The sequence below is a fragment of the Pseudorca crassidens genome, chromosome 1, assembly GCF_039906515.1.
Source record: "Pseudorca crassidens isolate mPseCra1 chromosome 1, mPseCra1.hap1, whole genome shotgun sequence".
NCBI lineage: Eukaryota > Metazoa > Chordata > Mammalia > Artiodactyla > Delphinidae > Pseudorca > Pseudorca crassidens.
In genome coordinates this window covers 55,925,661-55,939,158 of record NC_090296.1, presented here as the reverse complement: position 1 = coordinate 55,939,158, position 13,498 = coordinate 55,925,661, and the positions used below count along the sequence as shown (strand labels likewise).

Below are 13,498 nucleotides of genomic sequence, written 5' to 3'. Positions count from 1 at the left end.
CTCTATTGTTGGTCTTGATTCCTTTGATGACATCCTGTTTCTACAACTCTTTGTCACATAATAAACACTATTTTCTTCTTTTGTTTCCAAAAAAAACCCACTAAGCAAAGAATGGTTTCCATATGAGACTTTCACTACCAAGAAATTTATCAACTGACATATCCTACCAGGCTAATATTACCTCCTTGCTAGGTCTTATATTTTCCTCTTTCTTCCATCCCTACATTTCTCGTCATCATCATATCCCTCTAGGGAGAAACTCAAATTCTTCTTTTTTGATTATGCAAAACAATTGTGGCCAACCTTTGATTTACCCTCTTTTATCTGGACTAGGAGCTGTGGTTGAGGTGGGAAAAAAATCCATCAAAGTGCTTCTTTTTTTTTAAACTTTTTCTTATTGAAGTATAGTTAATTTACAATGTTGTGTAAGTATCAGGTGTACAGCAAAGTGATTCAGTTACACACACACATATATATACATGTATATACATATATATGTATACATATATACATATATATGTACATATATACATATATGTACATATATGTACATATATATACATATATACATACATATATATGTGTATATATATAAATATATACACATTCAGATTCTTTTCCATTACAGGTTATTAGAAGATAGTGAATATAGTTCCCTGTGCTATAGAGTAGGTCCTTGCTGTTTAACTAGTTTATATATAGTAGTGTGTATATGTTAATCCCAAACTCCTAATTTATCTCTTCATCCCCCACCTCCTCACTATCCTCTTTGGTATCCATAAGTTTTTCTATGTCTGTGGGTCTGTATTATAAATAAGTTCATTTGAATCATTTTTTTTTTAGATTTCACATGTAATTGATGTCACATGATATTTGTCTTTCTCTATCTGACTTACTTCACTTAAGGTGATAATCTCTAGGTCCATCCATGTTGCTGCAAATGGTATTATTTCATTTTTTTTTGACTGAGTAATATTCAATTGTATATATATATACCACATCTTCTGTATCCATTCATCTGTTGATGGACAATTAAGTTGCTTCCATGTCTTGGCTATTGTAAATAATGCTGTTATGAACATTGGGGTGCATGTATCTTTTTCAATTATAGTTTTCCCCAGATATATGCCCAGGAGTGAGATCACTGGATCATATGGTAACTCTATTTTTATTTTTTTAAGGAACTTCCATACTGTTCTCCATAGTGGCTGCACCAAGTTATATTCCCACCAATAGCGTAGAAGGGTTCCTTTCTTCCACACTCTCTCCAGCTTTCATTATCGGTAGACATTTCAGATGATGGTCATTCTGACCAGTGTGAGGTGATAACTCATTGTAGTTTGATTTGCATTTCTCTAATTAGTAACGATATTGAGCATCTTTTCATGTGCCTATTGGCCATTTGTATGTCTTCTTTGGAGAAATGTCTATTTAGATATTCTGCCCATTTTTTATTGGGTTGTTTTTCTTTTCGATTTTAAGCTATATGAGCTGTTTGTATATTTTGGAAATTAATCCCTTGTCAGTTGCATCACTTGCAAATATTTTCTCCCAGTCTGTAGGTTGCCTTTGCATTTTGTTTATGGTTTCCTTTGCTGTGCAAAAGCTTTTGAGTTTAATTAGGTCCCATTAGTTTATTTTTGTTTTTATTTCCATTACGCCAGGAGACAGATTCAAAAAATATTGCTGTGATTTATGTCAAAGAGTGTTCTGCCTATGTTTTCCTCTAGCAGTTTTATAGTATCTGGTGTTACATTTAGGTCTTTAATCCATTTTGAGTTTATTTTTGTATATGGTGTTAGAGAATGTTCTAATTTCAATCTTTTACATGTAGCTGTTTAGTTTTCCCAGCACCACTTATTGAAGAGACTGTCTTTTCTCCATTGTATATTCTTGCCTCCTTTGTCACAGATTAACTGACTGTAAGTGGATGGGTTTATCTCTGGGCTTTCTATCCTGTTCCATTGATCTATATTTCTGTTTTTGTGCCAGTACCATACTGTCTTGATTACTGTAGCTTTGTAGTATAGTCTGAAGTCAGGGAGCCTGATTGTTCCAGCTCCATTCTTCTTTCTAAAGATTGCTTTGGCTATTCAGAGTCTTTTGTGTTTCCATACAAATGGTAATTTTTTTTGAAAAATGCCATTGGTAATTTGATAGGGATTGCATTGAATCTATAGCTTGCCTTGGATAGTATGTTCATTTTAACAATATTGATTCTTCCAGTCCAAGAACATGGTATGTCTTTCCATCTGTTTGTCTCATCTTCAATTTCTTTCATCAATGTCTTATAGTTTTCAGAGTACAGGTATAAGTCTTTTGCCTCCTTAGGTAGGTTTATTCCTAAGTATTTGATGCAATGGTAATTGGGATTGTTTTCTTAATTTCTCTTTCTGATATTTTGTTGTTAGTGTCTAGAAATGCAACAGATTTCTATATATTAATTTTGTATCCAGCAACTTTACCAAATTCATGATGAGCTCTAGTAGTTTTCTGGTAGGGTCTTTAGTATTTTCTATGTATAGCATTATGTAATCTGCAAACAGTGACAGTTTTACTTCTTTTCCAGTTTTGATTCCTTTTATTTCTTTTTCTTCTCTGATTGCTGTGACTAGGACTTCCAAAACTATGTTGAATAAAATTGACAAGAGTGGGCATCCGTGTCTTGTTCCTGATCTTAGAAGAAATGCCTTCAGCTTTTCACCATTGAGTTGGCTGTGGATTTGTCATATACAGCCTTTATTATGTTGAGGTATGTTCCCCCTATGCCCACTTTCTGGAGAGTTTTTATCGTAGATCGTTGTTGAATTTTATCAAAAGATTTTTCTGCATCTATTGAGGTGATCATATGGGTTTTATTCTTCAGTTTGTTAATGTGGTGTATCACATTGATTGATTTACAGATATTGAAAAATCCTTGCATTCCTGGAATAAATCCCACTTGATCATGGTGTAAGATCCTTTTAATGTATTGCTAGAGTCAGTCTGCTAGTATTGTGTTGAGGATTTTTGCATCTATGTTCATCAGTGATATTGGTCTGTAATTTTCCTTTTTTGTCATATCTTTATCTGGTTTTGGTATCAGTGTGATGGTGGCCGCTTTCTTAAACAAAAGAATCATCCAACCACAATGATTATTTTAACATTCATCTAGAAGGCATCCATATTTTGTTTGCCATGGCCATTTATTTATACTATTATCTAAGCATTGAAAGTTGGCAGTCTGATAGGGAAGGCCAGCTGTGTATAAATTTTTGGCAGAGAAAGTAGATGACTGCTGCTACATTGTGACAAAACTGCCTAAAGCTGATTTCAAATACTAAGTATACATAATTATTTGTGGTAAGAGGTCCACTGAGTAAAAGCAGAATGTTTATAAATGCATCCTAGGTCAACAAGTATCCAAAACATCTGGATTAAAAGCAAAAAGGAGTATATCATATGGCGAGCAACTGAAATTTTTCCAACCACCTCAGAATGGTTTCTCTGGGTTAACTTCAATAATTTTCTTTCAATCTGGTCCACTTTGTTCTAGCCCACCCACATAGTTCAAACCAAATAAGCACTTCTTAACAGCAGGCACTTGAAAGGAAAATAAGTCTATTTAGAGAGCACATGAACAAAAGGGGAAAGTAGAAGTAATGTTAAGTATCAAAAACTTCCCAATATTTCATGCCTCCCCCGACTGGAAGATTTACACAGGTCTCCCACTCAGAATCAATGCACTTACATGTTTTCCATGGCTCCTCTGGACATACTACAGCTTCATGCATCCCTCTTTTGCTGTCTCAATTAAAACTAAAGTGTGAATACCAGGCAAGATGAATGTAATTTTATCTCTAGCAGCACTAGTCCATGCTCTGGGCTTTGGACTTTTATAGTGTCTCTCCTCTCTTCCTAATGCTCTCCCTTTTGAATGTGGGGGCATATTTCTCATTTGTTTTTGCTCTCAAAACTCGGTCAGAAGGAGAAGGATTTGGATATTACTGACTCAACTTGTCTATCATATTGACTGTCTGACCTATAACATGATACGACTTAAGCTTCTTTTTTTTTCCTTAGGGTAGAAAACCATATCCAAAAGAAGAGTCAAATAGAGGATCCCAAGTTTAAGTACTTATAAATAGAACTTCAATATATGTCTGATATATATATATATATCAATAACCATACGTTTTCCAGTATTCAGGTTTCTTTGTACTCAGAACCACCACATTACTTAAAACACAAATGTTTAATGTCACATAAGCAGAAATCTCTAAGCAATGCCTTAATGACCACTCTCATCTAGTAATCTTGAAACTGTGTTATAACAGCAATAGTGTGTATATAGCCTTTTTTTTTTTTTAACCATGTCAGCATTTTGTTTCTCCAGGAACTAAAAATAGTGCAGCATACTTGCTTTTTTAGTGCTATTTTCCTTATAATATGAAGTATAGCTCTGCCCAAAAGTCAAAGGGTTGAAGGAAATAAGAGCTACCAATACTGAAAAGACAAAGAACCACTAAATCTTAAAAATGCATTTTGATTGGATATTATTGAGTTCTACATGTACTGCCACTCCAACTTTGAGCCTGCTTAGCAAAGAACTAGTGTCAGCAACAGTGCTAAGATATCAGCATCATTCACACAGATACTCTCTAATAAGCCATACTCAGATTCGAACCAGCCCTACATATTTTACATTATGACAAGAACATTAATTTAAGATGAGGCAGCTTAGCATAATAGAACTTACACAGTAAAACACTTAAGATTTTGACCCCTTGATTACAATAAGCCTCCAGATTCTCATACGTAAAACAGTGATAAAAGGAGTATAAATCTCAGGAGTTTTCTGAGGATTATATGAGATATTGCAAGTAAAGCACTGAATAAAGTAAAGGAGCAAAAATACATAAAGGTTAGCTATGAATATTATTATTTCTTTTTGCCTTTTCATTAAATTGGCACTGGGTGGTAAACAGTGTATAATGATACATAAAAAGCAAGTGAAATTTTTATATTTGTAAGAACATTTAACATTTTCTCATTAGTATTATTCTAAGGTCAATGACATACAGGAATCAGTGATATTTTCAGTCTATTACATTTCCCCTTTTGGTATCTCTTCATGTAAAATCCTATATTCCTACACACACACAAAAAACTGTCCCCCCATGTTTGGTAAACTCTGTTCTGACATGGGAGTATTCTTCCTGGTATTGCATAAGGCCATTAATTCATTGCACTAACTATTCACAGTGAATTTAAAAAATAAAATAAACTTTGGATACCTGGGTGAGCAAAAATCTGTGTGGAAATTGGAGGTTCTATGAGTATAATAAATAAGTCCAGCACTAAAAAGAGACGTATGCTTTTCTTGTAAATGTCAACATATTCATGATTAATTCTCATAGGCATACTTAAAAAAAATAATAATGGAAAAAGTAAAAGCATTCACAACCACCCAGTCCCAAAGTTACAGATAATATCAGCATGCTGGAAGAGTAAGATAAACACCAACATGATGTGAATGCATGATAAATAACTCTTCTGTGAAGGAGAAAACATAAATATTGATTAACTTCAAAAATTAAAATTACAATCACAGAAGAAATAACATGAATAACTAATAAAGATATGAAGAAATGCTTAAACTCATTTTTAAAAAAGAAAACCAAATTAAAACAATGTGATATAACTTCATACCCATAATATTAACAAGTATTAAAATGCTAGGTAGCATAAATTGTTGGATAGATCATGGGAATATGGGAATGTTCATGTTGTACAGATGGTAATTTAGAATGTGCAACTATTATGGAGAGCAATCTGACAGTACTCAGTCAGATTACATATATAAATACTCTAAGAAGTAGCATTCCTTTTCCTGAGCATATATCCTAGAGAAATTGCCCCCAGGTCCAAAAGGGAAGATTACTACAGCATTGTTTATCATGGTGGGAAACTGGAGGCAATTTGGAGGACAATTCCTGGGGAATGGACATAAAAACATGGTGGATGCAAACCATGGAATACTGGAAGGCTATAAGAAGCAATAGGCTAAATGTAAATGGAATTTAAATAGTTCCTAGAAGCATGGCTATGTAAAAATTATAAGATAAAAATGAGACCTATAACATAACAGCTTATAAAATAAAAATACATACCTATAAAAATAGCATGTATTTTTCAAGAATACACATATAATAAAAGGATAGAAAATAAATATATTAGAATGATTACCTTTTTAGGCTAGTGGTAGAGTAGACAACATGATAAGAGATAAAGATATGAGACTTCATAAATATGTTTAAAAAACTGGGGGGCTGTTTTACATTTCTATTGCTACATAAAATATTACCACAAACTTAGCAATTTAAAATAATTCAAATTCATTACGTCACAGTTCCTGTATGTCAGAAGTACAGACAGGGCTCAAGTGGATTATCTGTTCCAGGTCTCATAAGACTGAAACCTAAGTGACAGCTGGAGCAAGGGTCTCATCTGAGGCTCAGAGCCCTCTTCCAAACTAATGTGGTTATTGGCAGGAGTCATTTCCCTGCAGTTGTAGAAGTCATAAACTGTACCTTCAAGACCATCAGAATAGCATCTCTCTGATGCTTCGACTTCTTTTAAAGGGCTCATCTGATTAAATCAGGCCCACACAGAACAATCTCCTCTTTGATTAATTCAAAGTTAACTGATTAGTAACTTAATCACAGGAGTATTAGCCCATCATATTCACTGTTCCTGTCCATGTTCAAGAGAATTTGATAAAACAGGGCATGTACATTCAAATTTTATAGTACAAAATTTTATAAATTTTCAAATAAATATTTTATCAGCGATATCAAGCAGATAAAAATGAGTAAAGATATAGAATGCTAAAACATTATCATTAATAACTTTGACTTAATGAACACACATAGAACTTTGCATCCAAAAATTGTATTATAAGAAAAAAAGGATTTTTAAAGATGTACAATACAAATTAGACACAAAAGGAAAACATGGAAACTTGCATAGCTCTATTGATATCAGAAGAAATAGATTATATTACATACTTACTAATACCATTTTGGTTAAATCTAACTTAAATATTAGTACCATAAGAAAGTAAAAGAAACAAATAATATGGTTTTGAAAAGTACTTTAAGAAACTGTCATTATTATGTATATGTCTGCATAACTGTTGAGAGAAATGATTAGAATTAATAAGATTGAATTTATTTTAATATTATTTTTAAAAAGTTAGTTTGTTATAAAGTAAAAGTTATTTTTTTATATATAGTAACAACAGGCAGGTAGGTAGAAAAGAAACAGGAGTCGAGGGAGAGGTTTTAGAAGCAGTTTTGATTGGATTCTGAGCCAGCAGCTTATATTGTTTACTAATGCCTTGTGTTTATTAATATCTACTTAGCCTCAGCCTTATACATATTATTTCCATTTCACAATCTAATTCTACTGTGCCCCTCCAATTACATATTTCATTAAATCACATAATAACCAGTTCAGGCAGTCCAGGCTTAGAGTACCACGGTCAGCTGTTGAGTTGTCTTCCATGGCCCATGGAGAATACTTGTCAGTGAAGAAGGGCATGGCCTTTCTCTAAAAACCTTAGAGGTTGTATTGTGCTTTCTCTAAGTCACTTGACAGATACATCTCTGTCTGCCATAGATCCTCCCAATACTAGGTCCTAGACCCAAATAGCAGGGGGACTTGTGCTACAGGTGATCTTGCTCTATTCTCACTTTAGGCTAGGAGCTGTATGGTAGATCTAGAAGTTGGGTCAGTGCAGCTCACCACGAGTTGTTATATGTTGTCTTCCAGATGTTATGAGACCACTACTGTGTCTCTGGCTTTATAGCAGGCAAGGTAAAGTGCAATAATTTTCTCTCACTTTAGAAGGGATGTCTTAACATGACCCAAATAAATGAACATTAGAAATTTCACCCATGTGACAGGCCCCTGAGCTTTAATAAGATATAAAATCGAGGGGCTTCCCTGGTGGCGCAGTGGTTGAGAATCTGCCTGCCAATGCAGGGGACACGGGTTTGAGCCCTGGTCTGGGAAGATCCCACATGCCGCGGAGCAACTAGGCCCGTGAGGCACAACTACTGAGCCTGCGCGTCTGGAGCCCATGCTCAGCAACAACAGAGGCTGCGATAGTGAGAGGCCCGCGCACCGCGATGAAGAGTGGCCCCCGCTTGCCGCAAATAGAGAAAGCCCTAGCACAGAAACGAAGACCCAACACAGCCAAAAATAAATAAATTTTTAAAAAATTTAAAAAAAAAGATATAAAATCTACCCTCTAGAATTCATGTTTCTTATTAAGGCAAATAGGGTCCTTAGTTCTTTAAACTCACCAGGTCTGTGGTGGGATAAAGACAACTACAAATGCTTTGACATTCCTCGATATGTAAAATTGAATTCCCTTCCCCTTGAATCTGGCTGGCCTTAGTGACTGACTGACAATAGACGTAATGCCACAGGACTTGCAGGGCTAAGTCAAAAGACTTGGAGACTCACCGCCTTGAACCTTTGAAATGTTCATTCTTTGTCACTGCCTCTTGGACACTCCCTCTCAAAACCCAGTAGCCATGCTGTAAGAAGTCCAGGTCACATGAAAAAGTCATGTGAGGTGTTTGGTCTATAGCTCCAGCTGAGTTCCCAGCTGATAGCCAATATCAAGGCCAGCCATGTGAATGAACCATCTTGGATGTCCAGCCTAGACAGGCTTTCAAATGACTAAATCCCCAACCAAAATATGAATGCAACCATCATGTGTTCTAGCCCTTCCCAAATTCCTTATCTCCAAAGCTGTGAACAAAATTAAAATGATTGTTTTAAGCTGCTACGTAATGGGTAATTTGTTATGCAGTAAGAGGATAACCAAAGAAAGGTCTAATTAGCATAACATCATCAGATATTCTCTGGGATGTCATCACTATCAAGTTATTCCCAGATTATATTATGATAGAGAGCAACAGAGTTGATGGGGCCCTGAGTCAAGAAATATATACTTTTGTCACTGTCATACGAGAGTAAAATGATTTTGATTTTCTTTAACGATATAGATGGATGAATAAGTATTTGCTAGAGAAACAGTTTCATATAAGGTACTAGTGGCTATGCTTGTTTATGCCAGTAAAGATACAACAGCTGGAAATGGAGAAGAAACCAGCAAAGATTTAGAAAAAGAAAGGGTAAGACAAAATCAAGTGAAAAGGCCCTAAGCCAAGTGACAGAGTGTTTCATGAAACACTTACCTCTGGTGGGGAGTAATGAGATTACAGAATGAGGAGGAGTAGCTTTAATGATATTGGTGATGTTTGGTTTCATAACCTGAATAGTTTACAGTAGTAATCACTTTATTATTTGTTTTAGTATATAGTATTACTTTCATATATAATAAATACCTCACAATAAAAAACGAAAATAAGTTAAAAATTCATTGCCAAGAAAAAACATTGTGGCATGGGAGAAAAGGGAAACAATTCTTTTGACAGGTTTCTATAGAAAATAATCCACCATGGAAGGCAATTATACTGTGAAATGAAGGAAAGAGAGACATACATTAACAGTTAAACTTGTCTCCAGCTCTAGAAGCTATGTAACAGATATGCTACCCCAAACTTATTACTTGTACTTAACCCAAGACAAATTAGTAATTTGTGAAGTGTGCATTTGGCAAAAAGTTAAATATTCTATCTGTTAGAAAAGCGTGATATTTTAAGCCTTACATAAATAACCAAATTTTCCAAAAATTTTTTTTATGAAACTTGCTAAAAATGTACAACAAAAGCTGCAACGTTAATAGAAGAACAACAATCAAAATGAAGCCCTTTGGGTTTATTCATTTATTTTATAAATACACTAGAGGAAAAAACATAATTTCCTCTTAAAAATATAAAACTCACTTTGAAAACCTTTCCCCCTTAAGGAATAATAATTCATTAGGACCACAACATTTCCAAAGTTGTGTTTCCCTTTGTTTTAACATTAAAAACTCCGTTTAAAAAAATCTTGTGCTTTAAAAACTGCTTTCCCAATGAGGGAATAGAGTAAACTTTCAGACAGAATTTCTGTGGCTGAATCCATTTTAAACAATGACAGGAAGCAGTTCTTTTTCCTGACCCATAATTGGAGAAGGGTCATGGCAAGGAGTACGGAAGGGAGCACCTAAAGTAGACACCACGTGGCAAGCAGCTCAGCAATAAGATTTACTCTTTTATTACCAAAGATAAACAGCAAAATATCAGCAGCAGCAGAATCTCTCTCTCTGTCTCTCTGTCTCTGTCTCTCTCTCTCTCACACACACACAAACACACACACTTCTTTCAACTGCAGCTTCTTGCAACTCTCTTGAAGAATATGATGTAATTGTCTTAGCAGTGGTTAAATAATTGACCTCCACTAATGTTGGAGATTATTTTCTCAAGTCCTATTTGAATGTGTGTCAAGGGAATCATTTCAGAAGAAAGCAAGTAGGTTTCCTGCAGTTCCTGAAGGATGTACTGCTAACCTCCAGACACATGCAGGAGGTAGAATTAGACCCACTCTTTGGGATAATTTTCTATATTAAAACTGCTAGGGTGGAAGAGAGATATTCACTAATCCCTAAAGATATCATTTTTGGGGGTGGGGGTTAAATATTTTTTAACATCTTTATTGGAGTATAATTGCTTTACATTGTTGTGTTAGTTTCTGCTGTGTAACAAAGTGAATCAGCTTATACGTATACTTATATCTCCATATCCCCTCCCTCTTGCATCTTCCTTCCACCCTCCCCATCCCACCCCTCTTAGAAATATCATCTTAAACCTGGTTTGTATATATCTGAATCTGTAAGAGCAGTTTACTGGACCCATTCAAAAACCCTATTGATTTAGTTATTTAAAATGTCAAGCTGATAATTTGACATCATTCTGGCAAAAATATATATATATATATTAAGGGTTTTTTTGTAATTTTTGAAGTCACATACACATTGACTATGAATGGTGATGACGTGATATAAATATTTTTATTGAAGCAACCCATTTTGCCCACTGACATACATGTTTACAACTGGAAAACACCATTATCTAAGTTTCTCCTATCTTCTATTTAAATGGTTCATTTCCTGTGGATATTTAAAAATATATATTATGGGGTAAAATTATTTTTATCCATAAAAAAGGAATATTTTTACCTATGCTTCCATTATGGCAAGATTATTCATATCTCCTTTTAACAATTTATTATAATGTAGTCATCAATTTTCCAACTAAAACATCATCTTCTAAATTGATTACATTCCTTAGCATTCACATTTCTTTAGAGAAATAAAACATTACCATTATCACTTTCATCTAAGGTCTTGCCTTACATTACCAATTACTATATACAGCTATGAAGCAGCACGCACACCTATTCAGAAGCTTACAGCCTCAAAAGTTTAGTACAATTGCAGCTGAATATAAGCAAAACTTATACTCAACCAAACAAAAGTAAACGTGCAACTTGTTTTATCATTTTAAGACAAAGTATGAATACCCCAGAAGGAAATACAGATAAATGTATTAATTCAGTTCTTAATTACAATTGTATAATGAGCATTTATCATGTAACTGTCTTCTGAAATATTAATATCTGTTAGTGAATTTCAATGAGCTTGAATTTCTATAAATACACTAGGGCAGATATAATTAAATATGTAATAATCATTTGTTTAATGTCTGCCTACTAGACTATAAGAGAAATGCTTGCCTTTATTACCCCTGAGCACTCACTGGTTAGTGTTGAATGACTGAATAAATACATGATTGATTGAATTATTATATATCATAATGTCTGGTTTAAGTCAAAATTTTTTACCTACTGATAAAATAGCATTCTATATCAAAAACTTATTTTTCAGAACAGAATGATAAACAACTTTAAGTCACATATTTGCTCTGACTCTTTCTGCCTCAGGTGATTCAGAATATGTTTATATAATTTTTAAGATTATCAACAAAATTTTAAAAAGATCATTTGGGGGGAAATATGAAGACCCCCCCCAAGACTAAACTCAATGAAGAGTCAGCCAAGTTCAGCATGAAAAATACAAGAGAAGACAGTTCAAGGCTATACTCCTTATAGTACAAGCCAGTAAAGATACTTGAAAGAAATCACTGCCCCCAAATCACACTGAGTAGTAATCAACTATTCATCTATTTGTAATATCAGCCCTGCTCTACAAACTATAAATACATGCTAGTGTAAAAGGTTTGTAAATATCCACATACAGTAAATATATGTATATATCTAAAAGAAATGGCTTTGGGTATTCAGTCTAGTCCTATTTCCTTCAACTCTCCTACATATATGTGAAAAAGACACTCTTTTCTTCATATGAGGACCATTCTCATACTCACTTAGTAAACGTACCCCTTAATAATGAGATGATCTGCACAGTCTAGCAAAAGAGTGGATTAGGAAAAACACAAGGAGGAAGTGGAAAGGGAAGGAAATATCTATTGAGCTCCTACCATATACAATGTCTCATAATGGTTACTTTTATTTAAGTAACTCTGAAAGGAAAGCAACAGGTTTCATTGAAGCTCACTATGTAAGTAAGCTACTGGTAGCTTTTTCTATTCAAGTTCTTTATACTTCGCCCTAGCTTGAAAATAGTTTCATAGGTAGCAGGACAAACCATATAATCACAGTGTTGATAAACACAAGCCCACTGGAAGGCAATGTCAGTGTTCACACAACTGGTCACCAATGCAGCAAGAATCAAGACGTGACCAGGGAATATTGATGACAATCCTAGGGTGATTCCTGAGAGCTAACTTAGCTTACGTACAACAACAAAAGGTGAAAATGCTAGCCAAGTTAGGGTTGATTCTAAAGATATATAAAAAAGACAACAAATTAAACTGTATGGCATAACAAAAAAGTATTTATAATGGCAAATCACATGTTTTCTTTTTTAACAATGAATTCAGCTGTGTTTAGCTAAACTGAATGAACATACTAACAAAATTAAAACCTTTTTGTGGTATCTTAATAAAACTAAATTCATAAAAATATGTTTTGAAGTGGTTTGCTATAATTTAATAGATAACTGATACAGAAAACTGTATCCAAAAGATATAGTTATACCAATACAAAAAGGGATTTTTTAAAATGAGGTGAAAATATGCAAAAAATAAAGAAATAATACAATAAATTTTTAATGACCTGAAGAAGTTCAGTTTTTCAGATGAAAAGACATTTCCTGGGCTTCCCTGGTGGCGCAGTGGTTGAGAGTCCGTCTGCCGATGCAGGGGACACGGGTTCGTGCCCCGGTCCGGGAAGACCCCACATGCCGTGGAGCGGCTGGGCCCGTGAGCCATGGTCACTGAGCCTGCGCGTCCGGAGCCTGTGCTCCACAACGGGAGAGGCCACAACAGTGAGAGGCCCGCGTATCGGAAAAAAAAAAAAAGAAAAAGAAAAGACATTTCCTGGTACCAAGCATTATTAATGAAAAGGAAGCACACTA

The 13,498-nt window shown here is 34.5% G+C and overlaps 1 pseudogene; it reads left to right on the top strand.

Moving 5' to 3' along the window:
* The first annotated feature begins 9,116 nt into the window (after window positions 1–9,116).
* LOC137211126 (transcription elongation factor 1 homolog) overlaps window positions 9,117–13,498 on the top strand; it is a 57,194-nt pseudogene continuing 52,812 nt past the window's right edge.